Raw genomic sequence first — 18,136 nt, forward strand, 5'->3', positions numbered from 1 at the left:
GAGGGTTCCCTTTTCTCCACACCCTCTACAGCATAATCAAATTTGTAGACATATTGGTGATGGCCATTCTGACCAGTGTGAAGTGATACCTCATTGTGGTTTTGATTTGCATTTCTCTAATGATTAGTGATGTTATGACTTGCTCCATATTTCTACCTCCCTCCTACAGTCTCTCCCCAAGGGTGGCTGTTAGCCCATGTATGCTCTGAGTAAGACAGTTTGAGAGAAGCATTGTAGCGTAGTGGTTCATAGTTTGGTTTGCTTCTTTGATCTTCCATTTTCCACCTTTGTCAGAGGATATGTTGTTTACTCTCTTTGTACCAGTTACTTAACTATAAAATAGGAATAATTTGACCTACCTCCAAGGATGGTTGTGAGAATTATAAAAGATAAATATTGAGGGCTTGGAAAAATATCTGACATATAGTAAGTGCTCTACAAATGTTAGCTATTATCATTTATATTTCTTCCTTCTTGACCCTTCTATTTGAGGCATCTATCTTCTGTTTCTGATGCATTGGCCCCCTGGGAGAATTCACTTGGTGTTGCCCAGAACCCTCAGGATGCCAACGCTGCATTTATTAATTCATCCAAAATATCCATCAAGGCCTGCAGGTGCAATTCTGTTCCAGGCATTGGAGAGTTATCAGTGGTGCACACAATAGAAGGAGCTTGCATTTTAGAGCACAAGACTGACAATAATTGTGAAAACAAAGAAATGAGTGAAACTATTTCCAAGTGCTTATTGCTATGAAGAAAAAGAAAATGGTGATGTGATAGAGAATGAACAGGTGGCTACTTTATTTATTTTTTATTTTTTACTTTTAAAATTTTTTTAAATTTAAAAAATAATTATTTATTTATCTATTTTTGGCTGCGTTGGGTCTTTGTTGCTGCACGCAGGCTTTCTCTAGTTGCGGTGAGTGGGGGGCTACTCTTTGTTGTGGAGCACGGGCTCTAGGCAAGCGGGCTTCAGTAGTTGTGGCACACGGGCTCAGTAGTTGCGGCTTGTGGGCTCTAGAGCGCAGGCTCAGTAGTTGTGGCACATGGGCTTAGTTGCTCTGCGGCACATGGGATCTTCCTGGACCAGGGATCAAACCCATGTCCCCTGAATTGGCAGGCAGATTCTTAACCACTGTGCCACCAGGGAAGTCCCAACAGGTGGCTACTTTAGATTGAGTGCTCAAGAAAGGCCACTCTGAGGAGTATCATTTGACATGAGGTTTGAATGACAAGAAAATATCTTTTCATTTAAAAATCTAGAGGAAGAGTGTTTCAGGCTAGTGAAATAGCAAGTACAAAGGCCCTGAGGCAGGATTGAGCTTGGCTTGTCCAGGCAACACGCAATAGGTCAGAGTGGCTCAGAGATTAAGGGGATAGGAGGAAAGGAGATGAGGTCACTGAGCTAGCCAGGAACCATACCACACAGGCTTGGTAGACCAAGGCAAAGATTTTGGTTATATTTTAAGTCCTAGGTGGAGGGTTTGAAGCACAGGAGTGACAAGACTTTATTTATATTTCAGCTGACTCACTCTTGCTGCAGCATGGAAGGATGGATTGGAGGGGAAGCAGAAAGGCCATCAGCCCCACTGTGAACTACTGTGGAATAGGCAGGGGAGGTAAGGGAGAATGGCTCTTTCCTAAGCTGTTTTTTCTTATTCATTCATTCATTCATCATTCAGTGGCTCTTTCTTGAGTGTCTGTTATGTGTCAGCAATGTGTTAGGCCCTGGGACTACACTGATATATGATATTGTCATGAACTTTGCTACCATTGAACTTTCAATCAAATGTGCCTCTTGGTTTCCTGGGTCCTCACACAGTGCTGTCTGTACACATGATCTTTAGTGAACATTAATCCTAGAGTGGTTCATCTCAACCACACGCATCTTCATATGGGCTCACCACCGGGGCAAGTAACCACGTAGAATTCTTTCCTCTGTAGGCACCCGCAACATCCTACCTCTCTCGGCAAAACACAAGGGATGCAAATGGGGGCATGCAAAACGGATAAGGCTGGAGAAGGAGGCCTCTGAGCTTACGTGCCAGAAGCCTAGAACCTCCTGGAAGCCTGAATGCGTTTGTGAGCATCAGGTTACCCGGATCTCTACCTCCAGGGGAACATGGAGGGAATTACAGATCATAAAGATGACTTTTCTTTCTGGTCTGTTTTCAATAAGGTCATTTTTTTTTTTTTTTTTTTTTAGAGAATTTTTTTAAGGTAGTGAAACAACATTGCCTAGTATGGAGAGTGCTTTTTCAGATGTAATTCACAACCACAGGCTCTCGTGTGAAATTCAGGGTGTAACCACATTTCTCAAATGGTAAAGAAAATGGGCAATCAGCTTTTTTCAAATGAAACCAAGCACCTAATAACTGTCTTTCACTATCTGATAGGCCTGTGAAACAAACTCCCAAGGAAGTCTGCTGGGTGGGCTAAACTCCTCGATATCTTCTTTACAGAATAGAAATGTCAGTTACAATTTTTCATGGAGAGAGGGAGGTTCAAGTTCAAGGAAGCAACAGGGAGTGGAACAATGATTTCGTAGGTTCTAAGTGCCTTTGGAATGAACACAAAGGGGAAAATACTAGGAAAAGGACAGGTGAAAAATCAGTTTAAGCCAGTTCCAGAATTTTTTTCACGGCAATGGAATCCTTTTTTCAGAATATTCTTCAGAGACCCAACATGAAAAAGAGAAAAAATAGGATCTGTTTTGAAAGTGGGAGAGTAAGTAGGGCTCAACCTGTTGCCATCCACCACACACCTCTCCATCCCTGGCAAGTCTTAGAGCCTCAGACCTTCAAGGAACCCAGCTGGAACCTTATTGTTTTAAACCACGATACAGAACAAAGACTGTGTTAATTTAAATTTTATTTAGAGTATATCATATGCTAGGCAAGTTGCTAACAAAACAGTTTACATAACACAGTGTTACCCTTGACCCCATGAAATGAGTATTGTTACACCTGTTGTCAAGATGAGGAAACTGAGGTTCAGGGTGGCTAGATCATATGGCCAAACTTACACAGTTGCTAAGTGGCAAATCTTGGCTTCAAACTCAAAGCTGATACCAAAGATTCTGCTTTTTATTTTTTGGCCACGCAGCGTGGCATGTGGGATCCCAGTTCCCCGAACAGGGATCTAACCCATGTCCTCTGTGATGGGACCGTGGAGTCTTAACCACTGGACTGCCAGGGAGGTCCTCAGAGCTTCTGCTTTTAACCAGTAAATTCTCCTAGCTCTCTCTCTTCGACAGATTTCTTCAGTTCTCATCAGGAGCACAGGCATTTCCAGGAATGTTTACAGAAAGGAGACAGGGAGGAGGAGAAGGAGGAAGAAAGAGTAATGTGGAGGGAGGCAGAGGCAGAGGGAGAGTAGGACTTAGACAAAGAGGAAATTAGTGTAAAATGATAAAACCCAGGGAGCCAGCTGCTAAGCAATGAAACTACATGGAAAATCCAAAGAAAGATAATACCACGAGGAGAGAGAGAAAGAGGAGGTGGGGTTCAGCTGTAAGGTCACTGCTTACTAGTGACCAAAATGCCAAGATTTCAGCCAGGGCTGGACCCCCCTGGTTTCTATTGTGATCTGATTGACTTAGTCATTGAAAGTCGAGTTAATGGTGTCATTGAAAGTCGGGTTAATGGTCACGAACAAACAGATCAGGAGACTGGCCCAGGGCACAGGAGTCCCACCAATGGACCAGCTAATTGGAGCTGGGCAGTCCTTTTGGGCACCCAGCTCATGAGGCCAGACAGTGCCCAGCGCCTTGGTGGTGGCGTTCCATGATGTCAAAGGATCATTTTGCCCCTGTTGACTGAAGTTTTAGCTAGGTTGCTGAGATGACTGGCTGGGTTGGGCTCCGTGGGCTGACAGTGAGCTGACCCAGGGGACAACCCAAAAGACAAGAATCTGACTGGGGGATGCATTGTTCTTCAGAGGAATAAAACAGGGAAAAGAAACCAGTGAGAAACCTCTTAGCTTGTTTGTTGTTACTGGTCTCTGCCATTGGCTGCTTCACTTGTGTGGAATCAGTGGCCAAAAGCAGTAGTATTGACACCATGCAGCACCCAGGTCATGGGTAGCATTGGCGGCATAGCTCCTACTGCTGTTAGGAGTTGGCTGGGTAACTGGGTGACAGTTGTAGTGCAAGTGCCTGCCTTGAGTGATGAGGGGCAGATCACTTCCTGATTCTCTGCCTCCGTTCACCCTTCTGAAGCACCATAATCACATGAGCTCCTTACCTACTTCTTTAGGTAAGGGATGTAGAGTCACAAGGCAAGAGTGTTGGAAAGCATCTTGAGTCTTCCGGGAAGAAAAGGAAAGAAACATTCAATGAGGACATACTGTATCCCAGGCAATTCACATGCCTTCTCTGATCAGATTTTTTTTAAGGATAGGCAGTATTAACTCCATTTTATAAGAGATATTCAGAGGTTTCTAAGATTTGGAGAGATTGTATTGTCTGTCCAATTCTTCCACTCCTTTTTCCATTCCCTTCTGCTTTAAGTGCCTGTATCCTTATAGATGCTTAGCCCTAACCAAAGGGCACCAGGATAGGTACCAAAAGGCTGGAGACTAGCCCTGGCAGGGCCACTCCATGGGCCAAGCAGATAACATGGCTATGGGTGGCAATCAGGAAAAGGATAACAGGGAGAGGAGAGTGATAAATGAAAAGTGCATATAAAAGCATTCAGGTGTGAGGAAAACACACCATTACACCGGTGAACAGGATCAATAAAGCCAGAGTTTTTCAGTTTACAGCATCCTGACTAGATCATCTCTTAGGTCCTTTTGAGTTCCAACGTTTAATTTTTTTTGCCTCCCATCAAAACTAGCATATTCTTTTTCTGTTCTCTTCAGGCTCTGCTTTCTGTTGGTAGAAGTGGGTGGTGGTAATGAGCTAATCAGATAAGCTAATCTCTACTGTGGGCAAATTAGCTAATGGGCAACTCTTCCCATGACTTAATGCCAAAATTGGATTAAAGCACCTCCCTTCTGATCTTGACCTGGGGGACTGACAAATGGTGGGAATTCACACTTCTATACCCAGAATCCCTGCAACTACACCCTGGGAACAGCACCCAGCACAGGGCTGGACAGGAACTGACATGTGACCCAGCTTTCTTTCCCTGCAATTATGGCATCAAGAAAATGGCCAGAGCCTAATGATTGGACAAAAAACTCTGGTTTCCGTATTATGTGGTGGCCCCATAGGAGGTGGGAGGTGGCAGGGGTGGGGGAACCATGACAATTTTAAAGTCATTTTTCCCCAGTTTTATTGAGAAATAATTGACATACATCACTGTGTAAGTTTAAGGTGCACAGCATGATAGTTCAATTTACATAGATTGTGAAATGATTACCACAGTAGGTTCAGCTAAGATCTATCTTCTCATACAGATACAATAAAAAGAAAAGAAAGGAAAAAAATTTCTCCTTGTGATGAGAACTCTTAGGATTTACTCTCTCAACAACTTTTTTATGCTGTGTACACTTGAGTGTAGAAAACATTGTAATAAATATAGAATGAGGGATCTGGAAGGAATTTTCCATAATTGTGGAAGCTGAGGCCCCAGAAAAATGAATACATGCACTATCTTGGGTTTGTATAATGTTTTACTGTTTACAAAAGGGCTTTCCTGTTCATCATGATATTTGATCCTCTTACCAACTCCCCATATGGAAACAGAGGTAGGCAGTATTATTTCCACTGTACAGATGAGGAAACTGAGGTTCCCAGAGGTTGACTTTCCCAACAGCCAGTACACTCATTGTCTTAGGGGTATTGGCATGGCAAGCCTTATACCTCATTGGCACCAACAGTCTTGTGGTTGGATTTCAGGTGTGCTGAGGAGAGGGTGGAGATGTAAGATAATTCCTCAAATTGCAGTACTTGGAGAGGCTGGCTATTTTGCACAAGCTGACAGCCAGCTCTGGTTCAGGTACTCTCCTGACTTCACTTACCAGGTTTAAATTGGCTCCTGGCCCTGGGTTTCCCAGGCATGGAAATGGCACCATCACTGCTTGAAGCAGAGGAGCAAGTGGAGCTCCTGGCACTCAGACAGCATTGCCCTCCCACACCTGAGCAGGTTGGAGGCTGGGTCGGTTCTCCCCAGTGTCTGCACTTCACATGCTGGAGCCAACTTCTCTTCACGCTTTCCTTCGCCCTTCCCTTAATTCTGTGCCGTGGAATCAGAAAAGTCTGTTTCCGGGGCTTCCCTGGTGGCGCAGTGGTTGAGAATCTGCCTGCCAATGCAGGGGACACGGGTTCGAGCCCTGGTCTGGGAAGATCCCACATGCCACGGAGCAACTAGGCCCGTGAGCCACAACTACTGAGCCTGCGCGTCTGGAGCCTGTGCTCCGCAACAAGAGAGGCCGCGATAGTGAGAGGCCCACGCACCGCAATGAAGAGTGGCCCCCGCTCGCCGCAACTAGAGAAAGCCCTCGCACAGAAATGAAGACCCGGGCTTCCCTGGTGGCGCAGTGGTTGAGAGTCTGCCTGCCAATGCAGGGGACGCGGGTTCGAGCCCTGGTCTGGGAAGATCCCACATGCCGCGGAGCAACTGGGCCCGTGAGCCACAACTACTGAGCCTGCGCGTCTGGAGCCTGTGCTCCGCAACAGGAGAGGCCGCGATAGTGAGAGGCCCGTGCACCGCGATGAAGAGTGGCCCCCGCTTGCCGCAACTAGAGAAAGCCCTCGCACAGAAACGAAGACCCAACACAGCCATAAATAAAATAAAATTAATTTAAAAAAAAAAAAAAAAGAAATGAAGACCCAACACGCAAAAATAAATAAATAAATAAATAAAAAAAAGAAAGAAATGTCTGTTTCCTAACTTCATCTCTTTTGCCTCCAAGGAGGCTGAGTAAAATGGCAAGAAAGTCAGAGTTGGTCGAGGTCAATACAATGACCCAGGTGCTGTGCTCCTGACATTGGTACAGAGGCAAGTGGTACTTTGAGTTCACTCTTGAGGACCACACAGCTCAGTGGGATGGTTGGTCAGCCACATAGCAAAGTAAGTGAGTTAGGAATTGCATTTGGCTTCAAGTAACAGAGAATCAAAGCAACAGAGTTTAAACAACTCTTTTTTTTTCTTCCACATTCCGTGAAGTTTGGAGCTGGATGGCCCAAGGCTGGTCTGGTTGCTCTGTCAACATGGTGTCACCATGATCCCAGGTTCCTTCTTTTCTTCTGATCCTTTTTTTTTTTTTTTCCGTAGGATTGCTTCATGGTCACAAGATGGCTGTTGGAGATCCAGTCTGCGTGTCTCAAACAGGAAGAAGGAGAAAGGACCAAATGCAAATGGTACATAATAGCAGAGTATACCCTCTTTGAATGATTTCCTGGAAGCCCCACACCAAGGTATTGACTTACGTTTCCTCAGCTACCCTATCTGCAGAGGTGTCTGGGAGAGGTTTTGTTTATCTTATTTGTTTTCTTAAATTGGACACATTGTTATCTCTGACAATACAGTCTTTGATATTACGAAAGAGGAGGAGAAGGGGTGTTGGGTAGATCACTAGCAGCCTCAGCTAATCTGGGCAATTTCAGTGCGTGGTGGTGCATTCCATGCATTCTGCTCAATGTGTGGTTTAGCTAAATAATGAAAACACTCTAGGCCTCAGTTTTCTCACCTTTAAAATGGACATAATAACACCTACCTTGTAGTGACTAAATTTTATAGGACTTAATGAAAGTTCAATAAGAAGGTGTACGTCAGTGTCCTAGAGCTATGGAGGTATACTGTAAGTGCCCAATAAGTGTTAGTTGTGATGGTGAACACAGCAGATGGTGATGATCCACATCCTGAACGCAGTCTACCTGGGTTGTATCCCACCTGCAGCACTTTCTGCTCAGCCGTCGGTGCATTACTATGATTCAGTTTCTTCAATGGTAAAATAGTAGGATGAGAGAATCTGCCTCTTTAAAATGCTCTCATATTGCGATGATGCGTGTAACGAGCTTAACAGAGTGTGTGGTGTATTACAGGTACTCAAAGAATGCTGCTCATTAAGATTGGAAGCACGGAGGAGGGGAGTGTGAGGCTCAGCGAGGTGCAGTCGGAGGAGGCTTCCCGGGCGAGCGGTATCTGGGTTGTATTCAGGCCAAGGGGGGAGCCGTTAAAGAAGGTGGGGAGGGTGTCACAAGCAGAGGGAGCGGCACGCAGGTGTGAAAGCTCGTGGTGTGTGCTCAGAGCTCATGGTGAGAAACGTCTGGTGAGTCTGGGCCCCAAGGTCAAGGTAGGAAGCAGGACAGGCTGAGGTGGAGAGGAAGGCAGTGTTTGGGACTTGGACAGCTTGTGTGCCATGATGAGAAGCCCACAGCCCTGCCGCCCCATCTCCTGGGGATGGTTTCTGAGGGTGGATGCGATCACATTCACAGACAGGGAATTAGCTGATCTGAACAATGCTTGGATTATTGGCATCTGTCAGCTGCTACCTGTTAACCAAAGGCCCAAGGCTCAAACTCTGCCAGGCTCCTCTGGGAACAGGCCATGAATCAAATAATGACGGCCACTTTGGCAGAAAGGGAATGCTAATAGCTGGAGGCTGATCTTATGACTGGAAGAAAGGAAGGCTGTTGTAGGTTTTCATAGGGATAGAAAAACAAGTTCACGCTAGGTTTCTACAGGGCTTTATTCCCCATTAGCAGATAAGAACAGATTTGTTTATCAGCTTCCCCTAGAAATTAAGGTGTTAAGGCAGCTGAAGAGGTAAATTCTGAGGTGAGAGGAGGAGGAGGTGCTGGGGAGACAGGGGTACATTATAGTTAAGGGACGATAGGGACAGCGAAGGGCCAGCTGGGGCCTCAGCAGGGATGTTGAGTAGAAAGAGCTCTTGACACAAGTTCAAAGTCTTGGGGCCACCTCTGACCCCAAGTTCCCAGAAACAACATACAGTGTTCTGTAAAACATGGATGATAACACTTGCTCGACTGGCCTGACCAGGCTGTTTGATCAAATGAGAAAATATACGTCTGCAAAGACACTTTGTGAGGGGCACCTTGAATAAAATCCAACCTCCGCCTCAATCTCCCAGGCCTTCTGACGGATTATAGGACACACCAGCCTCTTTTCCACCTTTGTCCACATGTTCCTTTTTCTGCCTAGAACATTCTTCTGCCAGTTCTTTCTACAGTTCATCTCAGTTTATATGCCACTTCCTCAGAAAGGCCTTCCCTGCCCTATTGAAAGCACGCACTCCCCTCTGACCCTCTCCTGCCCAAGATAGCTTGTGGTTAAGGACTCAGGCTCTGAAGCAAGTCTCTGGGGTTCAAGTTCAGCTCTGACACATACCAGCTGTGTGACCTTGGGCAGTCACCCAAACTCCTTGTGCTTCTGTTTCCACATGTATAAGATGAAGATCATAATAATATTTATCTCACAAAGTGGTAGAGACAAAGATGACTTCAATAGGTGTCAGCTATTATTACTGTTCATCAGAGTGCTCTATTTCCTTTCTAGAACTAACCATGTCTGTAATTAATTTGTCTGTATATGTTTATTATCCAACACTCACCCTTTTCCATAATGGGCTCCCCATGAGGGCAGCGATCATGTCTTGCTGATCCATTCTTATATACCATGTGTATAGCACAGTATAGCCTGGAACCTAGAAGATGCTCAAGAAATAGTTGTTGGATGAGGAATGTACTGAATGAGCATTTCCCAGAACCAAGCCCTCGGTGACCCAGGCAGTCCCGGAACCAGCCAAGGAAGTGGTCAGATGGCCCTGCTTTGCATTTCATTCTCCCCTTGGTAGGGCTTTCACTTATGTAATGGAACAGCAGTGAAATCCCACGATACCTAAGTGCTTCCCCTCCAGCCAGCCCAGTATACGACCACAAAAAGGGGGAAGAAAAAGTAAGAGAAAGAGAAGAGCTCCAAACCGCATGCTTCTTGGGACAGAAAAATGAGCTCTGTTTTCTCCCAGAGTCATGTGAGGGCACAGTGGCAGATGGGGGGCATGTTTTACTGAGCTTCAGAGCAACCAAGCAGTGAAGAATCAAGGGCCCCAGCCTGAGTGTCAGCAGTTGAGGCTTTTTCCACCTCTGCACCTAACTTGCTGTGCAACCTTCATCAAGTGACTTTCCCTCTCTGGGTCTCCTAAGTGTCCTCATCTGCAAATTGAGGAGATTGGAATAAATGATTAAGTTAGAGCCGTCATGCAGTCCTGGTTTTGCCTATAGATCTGGTATAATAATTAACAATAACCTCTTTCATTCTCTAAGTGACCTGTACTAGGTGATAAATTATAAAATCAGTTTGATTCAAATCACTCTGTTTCCATTTTTTGGATATGATAAACAATACTGCAGTGAAGTTCCTCATACATTCCTTTATTCAACAAATATTTGATAAGCACCTGTTATGTACAAGGTATGGTTCTATGCTCTGGGGATACTGGAGGAATAAGATAGATAACTGTGGAAAATACATTCTTGTGAGGGAGATAGATAATAAACGAGAAAACAACAACAACAAAATAAATTTTAGCTAGTTATGAAGAAAATAAAGGAGAACAATGTGCTAGATAGTGATAGGAGGTGCTACTTTATAAAGTGTGGCGGGGGAAGGTCTCTTTGAAGAGGTCACGTTTGAGCTGAGACCTGAATGATAAGAAGGAGCCAGTTATGCAAAGTCCCAGGGAGAATGTACAGCAAATGCAAAGACCCTGAGGTAGGAACAGCTCTTTTTTTTGAAGAGTAGAAACAGAGACAGTATGACTAAAGTACAGCAAGTGGTTGGAAATGAGGTTAGACATATAGGCAGGGGCCAGATCATATAGGGTCAAGGAGTTTGAGTTTTATTCTTAGTGCAGAATATCTGGTTGTATTTTAATCACTGGAAAATCATAGAATAAAACTAGCTCTATGTAGAATGGACTGTGAGCAAAAAACTTCATGTATCTGGTTAGCTACAGCACAGAAAGCCGTAACTTCACCCTAGGCTGTGTGGCACCCCGGGAGAGAATGAACAGCAGAGTCAGAGAGATCTGTGTTCAAATTCCAGCTCCATTGGTATATATCCAAATGAAGTGAAAGTGGGGTCTCGAAGAGATATTTGTATGTCCATGTTCATAGCAACATTATTCACAATAGCCACGAGATGGAAACAACCCAAGTGTCCATTCATGAATGAGTGGATAAACAAAACGTAGTATATAAATACAATGGAATATTATTCAGACTTGAAAAAGGAAGGAAATTCTGACACATGTTACAATATGGATGACCCTTGTGGGTATTATGCTAAGTGCAATAAGCCAGATACAAAAAAACAAATACTTTAAAGTTCCACTTACATGAGGTACCTAAAATAGTCAGATTCAGAGAGACGGAAAGTAGAACGGTGGTTGCCAAGGGCTAGGAAGAGGTGGGAATGGGGAGTTGTTTAATGGGCATGGAGTTTCAGTTTTGCAAGATGAAAAGAATTCTGGAGATTGGCTGCACAGTAATGTGCATGTACTTGATACTACTGAACTGTATACTTAAAAATGGTAGAAGATAGTAAATTTTATGTTATTTGTGTTTTACTATAATTAAAAGAAGGTTTTAAAAAAAAAAAAAAAGGTTTTAAGTTCCAGCTCCATCACATACGGGCAGTGTGATTTGGCTGTTAATCTCTCTGAGCCTCAGTTTTTGCATATGTAAAAGGGTGACAGTAATACCTCCTAGCTCTTGTGTAGACAGGCTCAGATGCTGTCTATTCCAATATTCCACTGCACAATTTGGAATCTCAGGCTTCCCAGCCTTCCCAGGCAGCTAAAAGACCCTTTCAGTGAATCTTGATTGAGTTGCCCTTGTACCTAATACACAGTAGATGCTCAATGAACATTTGTTGATTGACTTGCTGACTGGATCTGCTTGTGTAGTAGACATGATCTAGAAGGAGCCATATGTGTAGGGAACTATGTACCTGGTACCTAGTTGGCATTCCATAAATATTTATGGAACAGGTGAATGAACAAAGTGGATGACACATCTGGCCACGAATTGTAAAACAATCTGCCTGTTCCAAAATATATGAGAGATTTTTTTTTTTCTTATCTGGTACCATAATAGTTGCTTCAGAAAGCAAACTAACTGAAAGCCCTGCTGACTGAGTCTCATATTAACATCTGTATTAGTTTTCTATTGCTAGAAAATAACTTCCACAAATATAGCGGTTTAAACAACACCAATTTATTACCTTACAGTTCTGTAGGTCAGACTTTTGACATGGGTCTCAGCAGGGTAAAATCAAGGTGTCAGCAGAGCTGTGTTCATTACTGGAGGTTCTAGGGGAAGGATCTGTTTCCTTGCACGTTTGGATTGTTTGCAAAATTCAGTTTCTTGTGGTTGTAGGATTGAGATGCTGTTTCCTTGCTGGCTGTCATTGAGGACTATTCCCAGCTTCTAGAGCCACTCACATTCCTTGACTTGTGTCCACTTCCTCCATCTTGAAAGTCAGCAACTCTTCTTCTTCCCTCTCATCTTTCTGACCCAGCACAGAAAGGTTCTCCATCTTTAAGGAGCCAAGTAATTAGATTAGGTTCACCTGGATAATCCAGGATACTCCTCCCATCTCAAGGTCCTTAACCTTAATCCCACTCATGAAATCCCCTGGAAAAATTGAAAGATTCTGGGGTTAAGTCGTGAATATCTTTGGAGGGTTATTACTCTGTCTACCACTGCATCCAGTATCACTTTGGAAGGATTGGCTTCTCAGAGCAGGTAATTTTCTCTCAGCAAAGAGCTATGGGAAATGAGGCCAGTGGAAGGGAATTTTGGATAAAGGGAAGAGAGATGAGGCATTGACCATAAATGTGTTAGCAGGCCTGCGAGGGATGCTACAGAAAGAGGTTCTTGGCTTCATGGAATCCAGGTTGCTCAAAGAAGAAAGAAATACTTAACAAATGCCAGAAAGTTAAACTTTGTGTGTCTTATAGTTTCCTTTCTGATTCTGATCTGTTCTGCCAAGGAGGAAGTAATCTTCACCTACCATGAATAACCGTTAGTACCTTGCCCCATGATTTTAATTTGTTGATTGATGGGTTGTTATTGGTTCATTGCTACCAATAATTGAAGGATGTTTTCTTTGCTGGCTTGGTGAAGCTTCCAGATGTTATCAGAACAGGCATGACTTTGGCTCACCCAGCTCATGGCATTGGCTCTGAATGCTGTCATGGCTCCTGTAGTGGGTTCAGCCACTAATCAAGGACCTGGTGGTGTGTGACACAGACCTTTACGTCATTTCTGGATCTTCCTCTCCACAGAGTCCAGTAAGTTATTTTGCTAAGATGCTGTCTATTTCGAGTCTTTTTCTTTTTCTTTCTTTCTGTCTCTTTGCCATCCTCCTTTCTCCCTCCTTCCTCTATTCTTTTCTTTCTAGTTTTCTGTTGTTTTAGGATCAAAATAATGGAAAAGAAACCAATTCAACTCAGGAAATAATCCAAAGGTGTAAGAAGGACTGTGCAGGGGCTTCCCTTCGCAGTGGTTAAGAATCCTCCTGCCAATGCAAATGACACAGGTTCGAGCCCTGGCCCAGGAAGATCCCACATGCTGCGGAGCAACTAAGCCCGTACGCCACAACTACTGAGCCTGAGCTCTAGAGCCTGGAAGCCACAACTACTGAAGCCCACATGCCTGGAGCCCGTGCTCTGCAGCAACAGAAGCCACGACAATGAGAAGCCCACGCACCGCAACGAAGAGTAGCCCCTGCTCACCGCAGCTAGAGAAAGCCTGCACACAGCAACAAAAACCCAACACAGCCAAAAATAAATAAATAAACAAATAAATTTATTTAAAAAAAAAGGAGTGGGCTTCCCTGGTGGCGCAGTGGTTGAGCGTCTGCCTGCAAATGCAGGGGACACGGGTTCGAGCCCTGGTCTGGGAAGATCCCACATGCCACGGAGCAACTAAGCCCGTGAGCCACAATTGCTGAGCCCGCACGTCTGGAGCTTGTGCTCCGCAACAAGAGAGGCCACGACAGTGAGAGGCCCGCGCACCGCGATGAAGAGTGGCCCCCACTTGCCGTAACTAGAGAAAGCCCTCGCACAGAAATGAAGACACAACACAGCCATAAATAAATAAATGGATCATCACATTAAAAAAAAAAAACCATAAAAAAAAAAGTGTGCAAAGTTGTTGTGCGGTGGTTTGATATGATATCAAATCCACTTGCTTATGACAAAAATGAAATTGTTTTTAAGAGGGAAGTTGTTTTGATATAAGAATGAAGTTGTCTTTATAAGTAAAGTTGTTTTGATATGAAGAAGCTGCATCAGGATGACATCTCTCGACATCTGTGGCTGCCGATAAGCCCTCAGTAGCTCAGCTGCCCAGGGGCGCCACTGGGGGCTTAGCAATAATATGAAGAAGCATCTATGGCCAGGGGACCTTTAGACTATAAATACCCAGAGTTTGTGAAGACAATCTGAGAATTTAGGTCTGGGCAGGGTGACCCTTTGCTGACCTAAGCAGCTCTCTGAAGACCTTGGGGCATTAGTTACTGTGTGGGTAACGGGGTAAGGGCAGTGGGGAAAGCGGTGCAGCGCCTCTCTCAGGAGATCATCTTGCTTGTCAACACCGGCGTCTTGGTTCCCTAGCAACGTGCTCCAGCAACAGGGAACTTAAGTTTTGCTGGTAGCTGGATGTCAGGCTCTCAGTTGGTTAAGCTGACTCTCCCAGGAACCAACTCATGTAGAAAGGCACACCTCAATTAAATTGGGACTTCATTCCTTTCATCTCCTCTTGCCTGGAACAATAGTGTAATTAATCTATTATTGATTTGGAGTATGTTATTTCTTTATTGGCTTATTAAGAGACATTATCCTGTATGCTATTAGCTTGTGAAATTATTATAATTCCTGCAGTGAACCTGTATTAAATATTGACAAGACAGTCTCAGACTCTGAGCATAATTTCCTCCCCAAAAAACAAAGTTTACTGCTGTAATCTTCCCTGTTCTGATAAAAGGAGTTTACAGCAAAGGAATATATTTCCTGGTTCTCTCTGGGGGAATGAGGCAATAAGAGGCTGAAGTACCACTGCCTTGGGTAGTGGGTGGCAGTTTGCTGCCTGTTGATGTAATGCAAACTAAGGCCAGAGGGAGGAAATGGCCACTTCTGAGGCCACAGGTGGTTATAGATTTCAGGTAAAGTGTGGTTGTCATTCTCCCATATGTCGTCCTGGAGAGGTATGGTGGGGAGATTCTTGCTCACAGTTTGTTCCCAGAGAAGGTATGTGTTGGGCTTGGACCTTCTAGATGCTGCACAGTGGGAAGCCAGAGTCTCATCGAGTGTTAACAGAGGTCACAGCTCTTGGGAACAGAGGTTGTGACACAGAGGAAACTCCCCCCTCCTTCCCTGACCACACCCTGGCTTCTCTCACCCAGTCACACAAATCATTCCAACAGAGGCAGCTCTGGGCAGGACATTTGGAAAAGGCATTAGAGGGGTTGAAACCATTGCTGTGGTGTCTTCAAGCATACTCCTTGGGAAACCCAAAGGAAAAAGAGATAGTGGAGCCAAGAAAAGCTCCTAGAACTTTCTTCGGCTTGAGGTATTTTATATATTTGAATCATAATAACCAAATTAATATTAAGAATTATAATATGACTGTTGAGGCACAGTTATGTGCTAATCATGGTTTTACATGGATTATCTTTAGTCATTACACTAACTCTGCAAGGTAGGCATTATCTATATCCTACAGATATCGAAGCTGGGAAAGAGAGAGATTAGGAGAAATGTCAAAGACCACAGAGCATGTGTGGTGGGGCTGAGATTCAAGTTCAGGTTCATTGATTTTAAAGTTTATTTTCCCCTTCCTTCCTTCCTTCCTTCCTTCCTTCCTTCCTCCCTCCCTCCCTCCCTCCCTTCCTTCCTTCCCTCTCTCCCTCTTCCCTCCCTCCCTCTCTCCCTCCCTTCCTTTCTTCCTCTTCTATTTTCTTTTTGCCATGCTTGCTTCATATCTTCTTTTAAAAGAAAAAAAATGTCACACACTTAGTGGAGTTCCCTTTGTGTCCCTCCCCTGTCTCATCCCCCTGCCTTCCTATCTAGAGGCAACCTCTCAACTGACCTTAGTGAATGTCACTTCAGTCCTTCATTATGTATGTCCATGGCCATAAATGTTATATAGTATGGTGTGTTTTAAAATTTTACGTATATGAAAAAGGGCTAAAAGTATTTATTTACACAGAAAGAAATACAAATGGCTATTAACTATAAGAAGAGATTCACTGTCTCATTCATCAAAAGAGCAATACAAATTAAATCACATTGAGATATTTTTTAAACCTGTCAAGTTGGTCAGTACAGGCACTCAAGATTTGGTAAAACTGCATAGAAGAGGTTGTGGGGAAAGGGGCACTCAGACTGATCGTGCGTGAGTGAATTGGTATAATCTCTATAAATGGTAATTTGACAATCTCTATCATTAAAGCAAATGCAGAAAATTACAAAGGAAATTCCATTTCTGGGAATTTGTCTTTAGATACATTTGTGCTTGTTCGAAAGCACATGTGTTTAAGGTTATTCATTGAAGTATTGCTTGTAATAAAAAAGACTAGAAAAAATCCACATATCGATCAATAGGGGACTGGGGACTGAATAAATTATGGGGCATCCCCTTAATGGAATCCTCTGCAGTTCTAAAAAAGAATGAAGACACTCTCTATGCTAATATGGAAATTTCTCTAATACATATTAAGTGAAAACAAAAAAAGTGCAGAAGAATGTGTATAGTATGCTACCTTTTGTGCAGCAAAGGGGAAAATGAGCCTGCTTATCCACTGGTTTTTGTATGTGCATAAAGAGAGTCTGAAAGTTTACATACAAAAAACTAAAAACAATTTTGCATGTGGGAGGAAAGAGGGGTGAGAGGAGGGAAGGAAGATACTTAAATGAATTCCTTAAAGATTTTTTTGAACAGTGTGGATGGACTATGTTACCTATTCCAAAAATTAAATTAAAAAGTTAGAGTGGTGTCATACAGTACATGTCATTCTGCCACTAACCTTTTCCAGTTTGCTTTATGTTTTCAAGGCCTATCCATGTGGTCATGACCTTAATCTTTCCATTAATTATGCTGCCTTGAACTGTAGGATCTTACAACTGAAAACACTCCTTAGGATTACCCAGCTCTCAACTTTCACATTACAAGAAAGAAAACTGAAGGTGCAAAAATGGCAGGTAGTTGGCCCAGCAGATTTGGGGCAGAATTGGGGTTGACATCAGATCTTCCCACCCTGACTGGGAGTCTGGCTGCCTATCTACCCCCTCGCCCAGTGCCAAAAACACCTCCTGATTCTAAAAGGTTAGTAACTTTATGTGTTATCCTTTCCTAGGGACATCTGCCTTTAAAAAACAAAGCAAAGATAAGCAACAACATTCAACAACAAACTGAGGGGTCACCATTTTATGCAATAGGGATTATTCTGCCCTCAGAAGTCAGAGATGCTTTGGGGTGAGGGGAATGGTTGGCAGAAACACTAACAGTGGTGGTGTTGGCAGCCAGGGCTGGAGTAAACTTTCTAGTACCTCCTCTCCCTTCTCCTCCAAAATAAGTAAATAGGAAAAGAAAAGGCAAATATAAACAAAAAGCAACTAGGTCATCATAAGATAGGTTCTGCCTTCAGCTCAGGAAGGAACTAATTAGTGGTTTGAATTGGTGATGGTATTGTTGCAAATATTGTTAAGGTAACAGAATGTTATTAGATTTTTTGTTGCCATAGAGACACTCAAAGCACTAACAAGCCCCTTGCCCTGCCCCCCATAGCGAAGGAGACCTCTGCTGGTCAAGTCCTCTGGTCCATTCCTCTGCCATTAGGCAGGACCCCATTAACCATCCTGACAGGTGAGGACCTTTTAGGATTTATCTAGATAAATGACTTCAGACCTTCTGGAGTTGTTATAGTCAAGCATTGTGTCAGAAGTGGTTAGGATACAAAACCATACAAGATACGTACTTTCACCTCAAATTAAATGGCATGGATGGGTACCTCCCAAAATTTTATATCAAAATATTTGTAACAGTGGAGGAGCAGCAACAATGTGAAGCAGCCCTTCCCAAGCTTGGAATTTTGGTCACATTTGGGATTTTCACATACTATTTCATGCAAATGCTGGAATCCACTTCTTAATATAAATA

The 18,136-nt window shown here is 43.6% G+C and overlaps 1 long non-coding RNA gene across 1 annotated transcript in view; it reads left to right on the plus strand.

Annotated features, from left to right (window-relative positions):
• LOC309623230 overlaps window positions 1-18,136 on the plus strand; it is an 86,659-nt gene that overhangs the window by 29,280 nt on the left and 39,243 nt on the right. Inside the window, exons 4-7 of the long non-coding RNA XR_014241278.1 lie at window positions 1,524-1,619; window positions 7,224-7,366; window positions 7,994-13,266; window positions 17,091-17,302. This is a non-coding gene — a long non-coding RNA (uncharacterized lncRNA). The remainder of the gene's footprint in view (window positions 1-1,523; window positions 1,620-7,223; window positions 7,367-7,993; window positions 13,267-17,090; window positions 17,303-18,136) is intronic.

Source organism: Balaenoptera borealis (assembly GCF_965194805.1).
Source record: "Balaenoptera borealis genome assembly, chromosome: 2".
Taxonomy (NCBI): domain Eukaryota; kingdom Metazoa; phylum Chordata; class Mammalia; order Artiodactyla; family Balaenopteridae; genus Balaenoptera; species Balaenoptera borealis.